Source organism: Dendropsophus ebraccatus, chromosome 5 (genome assembly GCF_027789765.1).
Source record: "Dendropsophus ebraccatus isolate aDenEbr1 chromosome 5, aDenEbr1.pat, whole genome shotgun sequence".
NCBI classification, from domain to species: domain Eukaryota; kingdom Metazoa; phylum Chordata; class Amphibia; order Anura; family Hylidae; genus Dendropsophus; species Dendropsophus ebraccatus.
The window spans coordinates 90,018,135-90,027,362 of NC_091458.1; positions in this window are offsets into that span (position 1 = coordinate 90,018,135).

The following is a 9,228-nucleotide window of genomic DNA, read 5'->3' on the forward strand; positions in this document are numbered from 1 at the left end:
ATTGCCTCGTCTCAATCTTTCGAAACAAAGGTCAACAACAGGGGGTGAGTATAGCCTAACAAAAAATGTCAGTGTCTCAATAACTTGTCATGAGCCCTTGATCTTCATTTACACCTTGACAACGACCATGCTGTTCAAAGGTTAATTTATTGTCTGCTGAGAGATGGCATCCTACTCTTCTTGAAGGGTGGCCCTTAGGTCATTGAGGTTCTGGGGTACAGAGTTAATTTTCTCTACACAGCAACTCACCTGATCCCATAGGGTCTGGAAAAAGTGCAGGCCACTCGATTTGAGGTATCCCAGTCTCCAGTAGCCGTTGACGAATGATGATGATTTGGAGCATTGTCATCCATGAAGATGGAGCTGGGCATGTGGTGTTCATGTAGAGAAGCAATGATTATATTCAAGTAATACGGGCTTGTCACTGTACCATTCACAAAGTGTAGGGCAGTTCCGAATTGACTAGACACACCTGCCCATGCTGTAACACCACCAATAGAGGCTCATCCATTGACAGAAGTGGCTGTTGCCACGCAAAAGTGCAGACACTTTACCACAATCCCCCTTGCTTGCATGTGAATTGAAAACCAATTGCCTGTACAAATGGGACAGAGTGGGAGACTGGAACTGAGCATGAGTGACCAAACTTACTGGATGCCCAAAGGTGGGCAACAGATTATTAACCCCTTTAGGACTGGACTGATTTTGGCCTTCAGGACCAGAGACCATTTTTTTAAAATTCAAGCTGTCTCACTTTATGTGGTTGTAGCTACGTGATGCTATAACTTTGCTTTCTGAGGGTAGCTTCACACGTACGGGATCTGCAGTGAATTTCACGCTGCGAGTTTACAGTGAAATCCGCTGTGGATCCTGGTAGTGTGAAGCTGACTAGGTCACATACAGACAGCGGAATTTTCATTCACCCTGATTCTGAGAGTTTTTTTTTTTTTTTGTGACATTGTACTTTAGGTTATTGGTAAATTTTTCATGAAAAGATTGCAATTATTTCAATTTAAATTTTCTGCGGTCACCGCACAGGTTTAGTCATGTCATTTTATTGCCAGTGTCATTACGCACGCGGCGATATGTGTACTTTTTTTTTTTTTTTTTTTCCAACATTATTATTGGATTGGGGGCTATGGGGATTATGTTATTTATTTTTTGTGAGTGTTGTTTTTTTTTTTTCCCCCCACACTATTTTATTGTCCCACCATGGGTGGGTACTTAACTGTACAATTGTGACGCAAATGAAGCAAATCACTTCGATATCTCTGCAATCCACTAATCAGCCTACTGTCTTTTAACTCCCTGCTGCTCCATCCCAGGTGCTGGTAAAAGCTAGATCCAGTCCTCGAAAATTGGGAGAAGTTTCCTAGGACTGGATCCAGCTTTTCCCAGCACCCGGCAGAGCTATCTAAATTATTACTGTAAATTCACACATTTCTAAACACAGCCCTTTTAAAGAAAACTGAAATTATACCAGTAGTTGTTCTCATGTATTTTGTAATGAAATTTTTACTATTAAGTGTGTGTATGCGTATTCTACCTTCTCTTAGTACCATGGATCTTGTTACAAACTGAGGAGGATGGAGGTGTTAACTCTTTTAAGGCCCATCATTGGAGCTGTAATGTGCTCACGGACCACCAATTACTTGTAAGTACACTCTTAAAGGGGTACTTCAGCCAAAAGAGAAGAAAATCTTCCGGTTGCTTTATGGTCATTATCCCCCCCCCCCCCCCCCCCCCAATTCTGTTTAAAAGGAAAAATAACTGACCCATCTTCTGTATTTCACTTGATAAAGTGCTACATTGTCTATGTAATCGATTGTGGTATTGAAGAAGCTGTATTAGAGTGCATTCACACCTATGGGATTTGAAGCTGTGTTTAATCATTTAGGTACATGACTATCTGCAATATCAAATTTGAAAAATCATTGCCAGGATCATCTGCAGAGCTGACATCATGACTCGGTTGATGTACAGCCCACTTAGACAGTCAGTGATTAGCTGTGCAGGCTGTCCATCAGTTAGGACGTCATCAGAATTTGGAAAACTGAGTATAAAACTGAGAATATTAGCACAAATTGCATACTAACTAAAACAGGCAACCTATTGTAGGCAACCTATTGTTTTTCCAACAGCTAATGCTGTGACAGTGTCGAAAGTTTGAAAAAGTAAATTTTTGAAAAAAATGTCAGCTTGTCAATATTGTTATTTATTGCGGCCTGACGGGGATGTTGTAATTTACACTGTACTCATTGCAGCTGACCAACAGAGTGGCTTCCTCGAACAATACCAGCCATCAGCAGATATCATGCATCATCTGCCAATCGGTGACCTGGAAATTGCAGTTCTGAAGCTGCCATAATGTGTGGCGAGGAAGTCAGCCGCCGCTGATCTCTGTTGGTACAGCTGATCCAACATAAAGAGGGATGAGTTCCACCATGCTGGCACATCGCAGATCAGCCGATGTTCCTGTAGTCAAGGGGGCGTTTCATGTCACGTACAAGTGACTGAAGTGTGTGCACAGTTTTCTTGCCATCTTCAGGAGATGTTTCAGTCCTGGGAAGGAGCGGAGGAACCTATGCACGATCAGGTTCGGCACATGGGCCTTGCAAGGAATGTGTGAGGCTACTATGTTGCCCACCTGCAAATGCTGAGGGGTCAGACACTTAGCAATGTCGTCCAAAAAGAAATTAATTCCCAGTGTGGTTCCCTTCACCCAGGCTGCGCAGGTGAAGGACAGCCTGACAGCGCTAGGCTCAGCAATATTTGTAAGCAGATTGGGTGTGCAGTGGCGTGATGACTGGACGAGGTGGTGGAGGCAGAAGATGAGCTCCCCGGATAATGTCCACGAACAATTCTGGAAGGACACAGCAGTGTGTCTCCTGTTGCCGCTGCAGTTCTCCCGGGACTATATTAATCAAGTGGGCAGTCACAGACATATACTACCCCTGTTCATAGCTCGAACTCCACATGTCTGTGCTTAGGTGCAATAGGTTAGACACAGAGAAGCCCAAAGAGTCGCCATCTTATTTCTTGAGGTACAAGTGCATTATTGGAATAGCCTTGTTGGAAAAGAACCTCAAAAAAATGTGAGTTTATTCACACCAGTGCAACGTTTCGGCAAATTTACAGCCTTTCTCAAGCAGTGAATCAGCTCAGTATATATGTGGTCAAACTGATGCAAACACTTAATTATCAATCAATTTCGTAAATCCTAATAAATTCCGGTAGATATAAGGTATGAATGTCATAAAAACAATAGTGGCATACTCAGTATATGTGTTCATGACACTAGTTATGTGATACAAAGTGCCGATTCTGGCCTGATCTTATACAAACAAATTATAGTGAACACAGTGCTTCATGTGTATCTAATAAATCAATAATGAACAAACATAAAAAAACACAAACCACAAGGGTTAATACATACATGGAAACAGGTACCAGGAACTTAGTTACGTCAGTGGACGTCCCTGATGCCGGCCCCCCTCCGCAGAGGCGTCATCAGCTGCTCAGCCGCGATTGGCTGAGCACAGTTATGCTCAGCCAATAACGCGTCCGCAGAGGGGGCCGGCTGCAGCGATTCGGCCGGCCTCTCGAAGACTACGTCGTTGACAGAAGATCGGGGACGACGTGCGTCAGGTATGTATGGTACACTACACTTCCAGGTCCACGTGCGGGGGTGGGGGAACACGGGGAAGGGGGCGATTTGTATAACTTTGTATAAAGTTGTATAACTTTGTAATGTGTGTTATTTTGTGAATAATTTCTTAGCGCCGCACTACCCCTTTAAGTTTGACATTTCTAAACAGTTCATGTAAGTCCATTTCAGTTTGGAATCAATCATGTGGTTCCCTTGGGCAAAATGAAAGTCCCTTATTCAACAACATTATCTCATCATTAGACAAAACATATGAGGAGATATTTACCACTGCTACTTGCGCTGTGGTTCAAATCCTGCTGTATCGGTCAGGCCTCCCTCTGTGGCTGCTGTGGTGTCGTCGGAGGAACTGGAGGAGTCATGCGGACCTCTGCGTGATGTTGTGCATTCCTTTCTCTTTCTCTTTTTTTCATTTGTGGTGGCAACTTCTGCCTGGTTCATCTTTTGGGCTATTTTCCCTTAACCAAGATGGCTCTTTGTGTCAGGGTGGGCGTGGACGTCCTCCACTGCCTGGGTTTCCGCAATGCGATAAGTGCAGGCTGAGATTCCCTGATCACGTGACGGTCACATGAGCGGGGAGAGTGATCACGTGATGTGGCTTCTCGGCCTGGCGTGTGATGCCTGGACATGGGGACGCCGGCGCCGTCCACTGACGTCACTAAGTTCCCGGTACATGTTTCTATGTATGTATTAACCATTGTGGTTTGTGTTTGTTTAGGTTTGTTCATTATTGATTTATTATATACACATGAAGCACTGTGTTCACTATAATTTGTATATGATCAGGCCAGAATCCGCACTTTGTATCACATAAATAGTGTGATGAACACATATACTGAGTATGCCATTATTGTTTGTATGACATTCATACCTTATATCTACTGGAATTTATTATGATTTATGAAAATGATTAATAACTAGATTTGCATTTCCAGGAAAATACATAGTGCTTGAAAAGAGCGCCCCTTTGCCAGTGACTTCCAGAGCGCCCCTTTACCAGTGACTTCCAGAGCGCCCCTTTACCAGTGACTTCCCTTTAGGAGCGACCTGGGTCCCTTCGCTCTTAATGGGACCCAGGTGGCTCTTAAAGGGACCCAGGTCGCTCTTAAAGAGACCCATTTCGCTCTTAAAGGGACCCATTTCACTCTTAAAGGGACATATTTCATTCTCAAAGGGACCCATTTCGCTCTTAAAGGGACCCAGGTCGCTCTTAAAGGGACCCAGGTCGCTCCTAAAGGGACCAAGGTCGCTCTTAAAGGGACCAAGGTCGCTCTTAAAGGGACCCAGGTCACTCCTAAAGAGACCCAGGTCGCTCCTAAAGGGATGCAGGTCGCTCTTAAAGGGAAAATTTCGCTCTTAAAGGGAAATATTTCGCTCTTAAAGGGACCCAGGTCGCTCATAAAGGGACCCATTTTGCTCTTAGAGGGACATATTTCGCTCTTAAAGGAACCAATATCACTCTTAAAGGGACCAATTTCACTCTTAAAGGGACCCATTTAACTCTTAAAGGGACCCAGATTGCTCTTAAAGGGACCCAGGTCGCTCTTGAAGGGACCCAGATCGCTCTTAAAGGGACCTAGGTCACTCTTAAAGGGACCAATTTCACTCTTAAAGGGACCAATTTCACGCTTAAAGGGACCCATTTCGCTCTTAAAGGGACCCAGGTCGCTCTTAAAGGGACCCAGGTCGCTCTAGCTACATGGGTCTCTTTAAGAGCGACATGGGTCCCATACCTTTTGGAGTGACTTGGCTCCCTTTAAGAGCAACATGCATCCCGTCCGTTTAAGAGCAACTTGGGTCCCGTCCCTTTAAGAGCGTTTTGGATCCCTTTAAAAGCTACATGGGACCCTTTAAGAGCGACTTTGGTCCCGTCCCTTTAAGAGCGACTTGGCTTCCTTTAAGAACGACTTGGGTCCCTTTAAGAGCTACATGGCTCCCGTCCCTTTAAGAGCGACTTGGGTCCCTTTAAGAGCGACTTGCGTTCCTTTAAGAGCGACCTGGGTCCCTTTAAGAGCAATCTGGGTACTTATAATGGTAAAGATCATTGCTCGGTTACCATGACAATCTTACTCATGTCAGTGAGACAAAATCGTTAAGGACCTTCCATATATTACATCTTCTATTGGCCAATAGTGGACATGTGACTGTGGATGGTGTGATACATGCCTGACAAGACCTTAGAGTTCCTATTGGCTGCTATATTTCAGCTATTTGCATATGTGCTGTGATTGGCTGTTAGCGGTTAGAGTGTGGCCATTATTTGCAATGGACCATTATTTTCTATGGGAAATTTGGGGTCTTTAAACGTAAATTTCTTAAAAACGACAAATTCGATCGAAACGAAAAATAGATAGCACACCACACACCGCCGAGGGCTTCAAAACGCAGTTTGAACGAAGTCTGTGCGCAAAGCGGTTCGGGCTGTATTACGCGCAGCAAAATGGCTGGAAGAAGAAACGGAAGAAGAAGAAGAAGAATACGGATTACAATATAGTGCTTTTCAAGCACTATAATTAAGTAATTGTTTGCATCACTGTTTGACCACATATATACTGATCTGATTCACTGTGCTTCTGTCACTGCTTGAGAAAGGCTGTAAATTTGCCGAAACGTTGCACTGGTGTGAATAAACTCCTCACATTTTTTTTGAGGTGCTGTCTCCTGTACACTTTTTCTGAGACTTGATACTTACCTCGGTCCGGTAAGGTGAGGCGTGAACCTACTGCATATTTAATGCATAACACAGTTTGGTTCTTTTGCATATCTGTGCTGCTGGATAACTATCTACTGCGCTTGTTGGAAAAGAAATTCTGACTGGGCACTCTCCTCCTTCCATGTGCACAAGCCATCAGGTCCCTAAATTGCTTTGTTTCCACTAATTGGACTAGGAGGGATTGCAGGGCAATAAGTTTAGCCAGGTGGGCATTTAGCGTCTGTGCTATTGGGTGGTTATAGGAGTAATGCTGTCTCCTGGTCATTGCTTCCGACAGTGACTGCTGTCTCATCAGTGGCTGTGTTTGCCTACTGTGGCTGATGGAACAGGCAAAGGTTGATGTGAGGGACCTACTACTGGTAACCAAGGCTGCAGAATCCTGGCTTTCTACTATAGGCAGTGGTATCTGCAAGATGTGGAGTGGTGGTCCCGGTTCTTCCTGGCAGTGTGGTGGTGTTGCTTCATATGCTGTTGCATAGAAGTGGTGCCTGGGTTTGAACCCAAACCCTGACCCACTTTATGCTCACTAATGCTGCAAATGGCTGCATGGTCTTTGCCCCCACCGACAACGAAAAACTGCCAGACTGCTGATGTGAGTGGGTGTTTCTTTGGAGCAGGCTCAGTGCTAGCCTGTTGTGGAGTGCTGCCGCTGCCTTTGAAAACTTGAGTGCCTGAGCCTTGCCGACGCAGACTGGCTGACGTCTGTCTCCCTCTTTTTCCTCTGGATCCACAAGCTGACACTGGGTCACGGCACAAATACAGCGTCATCCCCTGACGATGAGGCTAACAATGACATCTGTGGATCCAGATTCCACGTTGGGTCTGCGACATCATCGTCATCATAGTCTGGGATAAAAATATCTTCTCCCAAGAGCTAGAACTTTGAAGGAGCCAGTCCACGATCCCAGGCTGACTAGTCTTTACTTGCCCAGTTTGTGTCACTGGTAGCTAAAACTTCCTCCACTGCATTTGCCATCACCACTATGAGGACTCTGCGTTCCACTGGTGTCACCACCCCACCACTTAGCCGCTGACACTTGCCCAATTTTCTTGGCACGCTTGGACATATTGCTAGGTTTATGTAAACTAATGGGGGTTCACTTGAAATAGAAGGGGTTGAATACTTAATTAAAGAGGGGTTTGAACATTGATGGGGACTTTAATGTGTTTCACTAGATTTTATTACATACAGCTGGAACTCCACTGGACAGGAACACTGGGTTTACTTCACCCGCAGCACCAACACACTTGATACTAGCTTGACAGCAGCCACACACTGGTATAGCTGAGGGTTAACTTCACCCACAGACTGGTTTACAATACACACTGGCTTGATGCTTGCTTGACTGCAGCCACACACTAGAAATAGCTATGGGTTGACAGCACCCACTGACAACTACCCACAATGGACTGCACTTAACTATCCTCTCCTCTCTTTTCCCTATCTCTTCTTACTGATCTCTATCCCTGCTTCTACCTTCTCTACACAGCTGAGTGCCATCTACAGGATTATGCCGCACTATGTAGAGGGGGAGGGTAGGGCCAACGGACTGGGGCTTTCTCCTTATTCCATGGGTAGATTTGCATTTCTAGGGAAATACATAGTGCTTGAAAAGAGCGTCCCTTTACCAGTGACTTCCTTTTAAGAGAAACTTTAATCCTGGGTGCCGTCTCTTTAAGAGCAACTTGGCTCCCGTCCCTTTAAGAGCGACATGGGTCCCTTTAGGAGCGACCTGGGTCGCTTTAAGAGCGACATGGGTCCCTTTGCTCTTAAAGGGACCCAGGTCGCTCTTAAAGGGACCAAGGTCGCTCTTAAAAAGACCCATTTCGCTCTTAAAGGGACCCATTTCGCTCTTAAAGGGACCCATTTAACTCATAAAGGGAGCCAGGTCGCTCTTAAAGGGACATATTTCGCTCTTAAAGGGACCTAGGTCGCTCTTAAAGGGACCCATTTCACTCTTACAGGGACCCAGATTGCTCTTAAAGAGACCAATTTCACTCTTAAAGGGACCTATTTCGCTCCTAAAGGGACCCATTTCGCTCTTAAAGGGACCCAGGTCGCTCTTAAAGGGACCCAAGTCGCTCTTAAAAGGGACCCAGGTCGCTCTTAAAGGGACCTATTTTGCTCTTAAAGGGACCCATTTCACTCTTAAAGGGACCCAGATTGCTCTTAAAGGGACCCAGATCGCTCTTAAAGAGACCAATTTCACTATAAAGGGACCTATTTCGCTCCTAAAGGGACCCATTTCGCTCTTAAAAGGGACCCAGGTCGCTCTTAAAAGGGACCCAGGTCGCTCTTAAAAGGGACCCAGGTCGCTCTTAAAGGTACCCATTTTGCTCTTAAAGGGACCCAGGTCGCTCTTAAAGGGACCCAGGTCGCTCTTAAAGAGACCCAGGTCGCTCTTAAAGGGACCCAGGTCGCTCTTAAAGGGACCCATTTTGCTTTTAAAGGGACCCAGGTCGCTCTTAAAGGGACCCTTTTTGCTCTTAAAGGGACCCAGGTCGCTCTTAAAGGGACCCAGGTCGCTCTTAAAAGGGACCCAGGTCGCTCTTAAAGGGACCCATTTTGCTCTTAAAGGGACCCATTTCACTCTTAAAGGTACCTATTTTGCTCTTAAAGGGACCCATTTCACTCTTAAAGGGACCCAGATTGCTCTTAAAGAGACCAATTTCACTCTTAAAGGGACCTATTTCGCTCCTAAAGGGACCCATTTCGCTCTTAAAGGGACCCAGGTCGCTCTTAAAGGGACCCAGGTCGCTCTTAAAAGGGACCCAGGTCGCTCTTAAAAGGGACCCAGGTCGCTCTTAAAGGTACCCATTTTGCTCTTAAAGGGACCCAGGTCGCTCT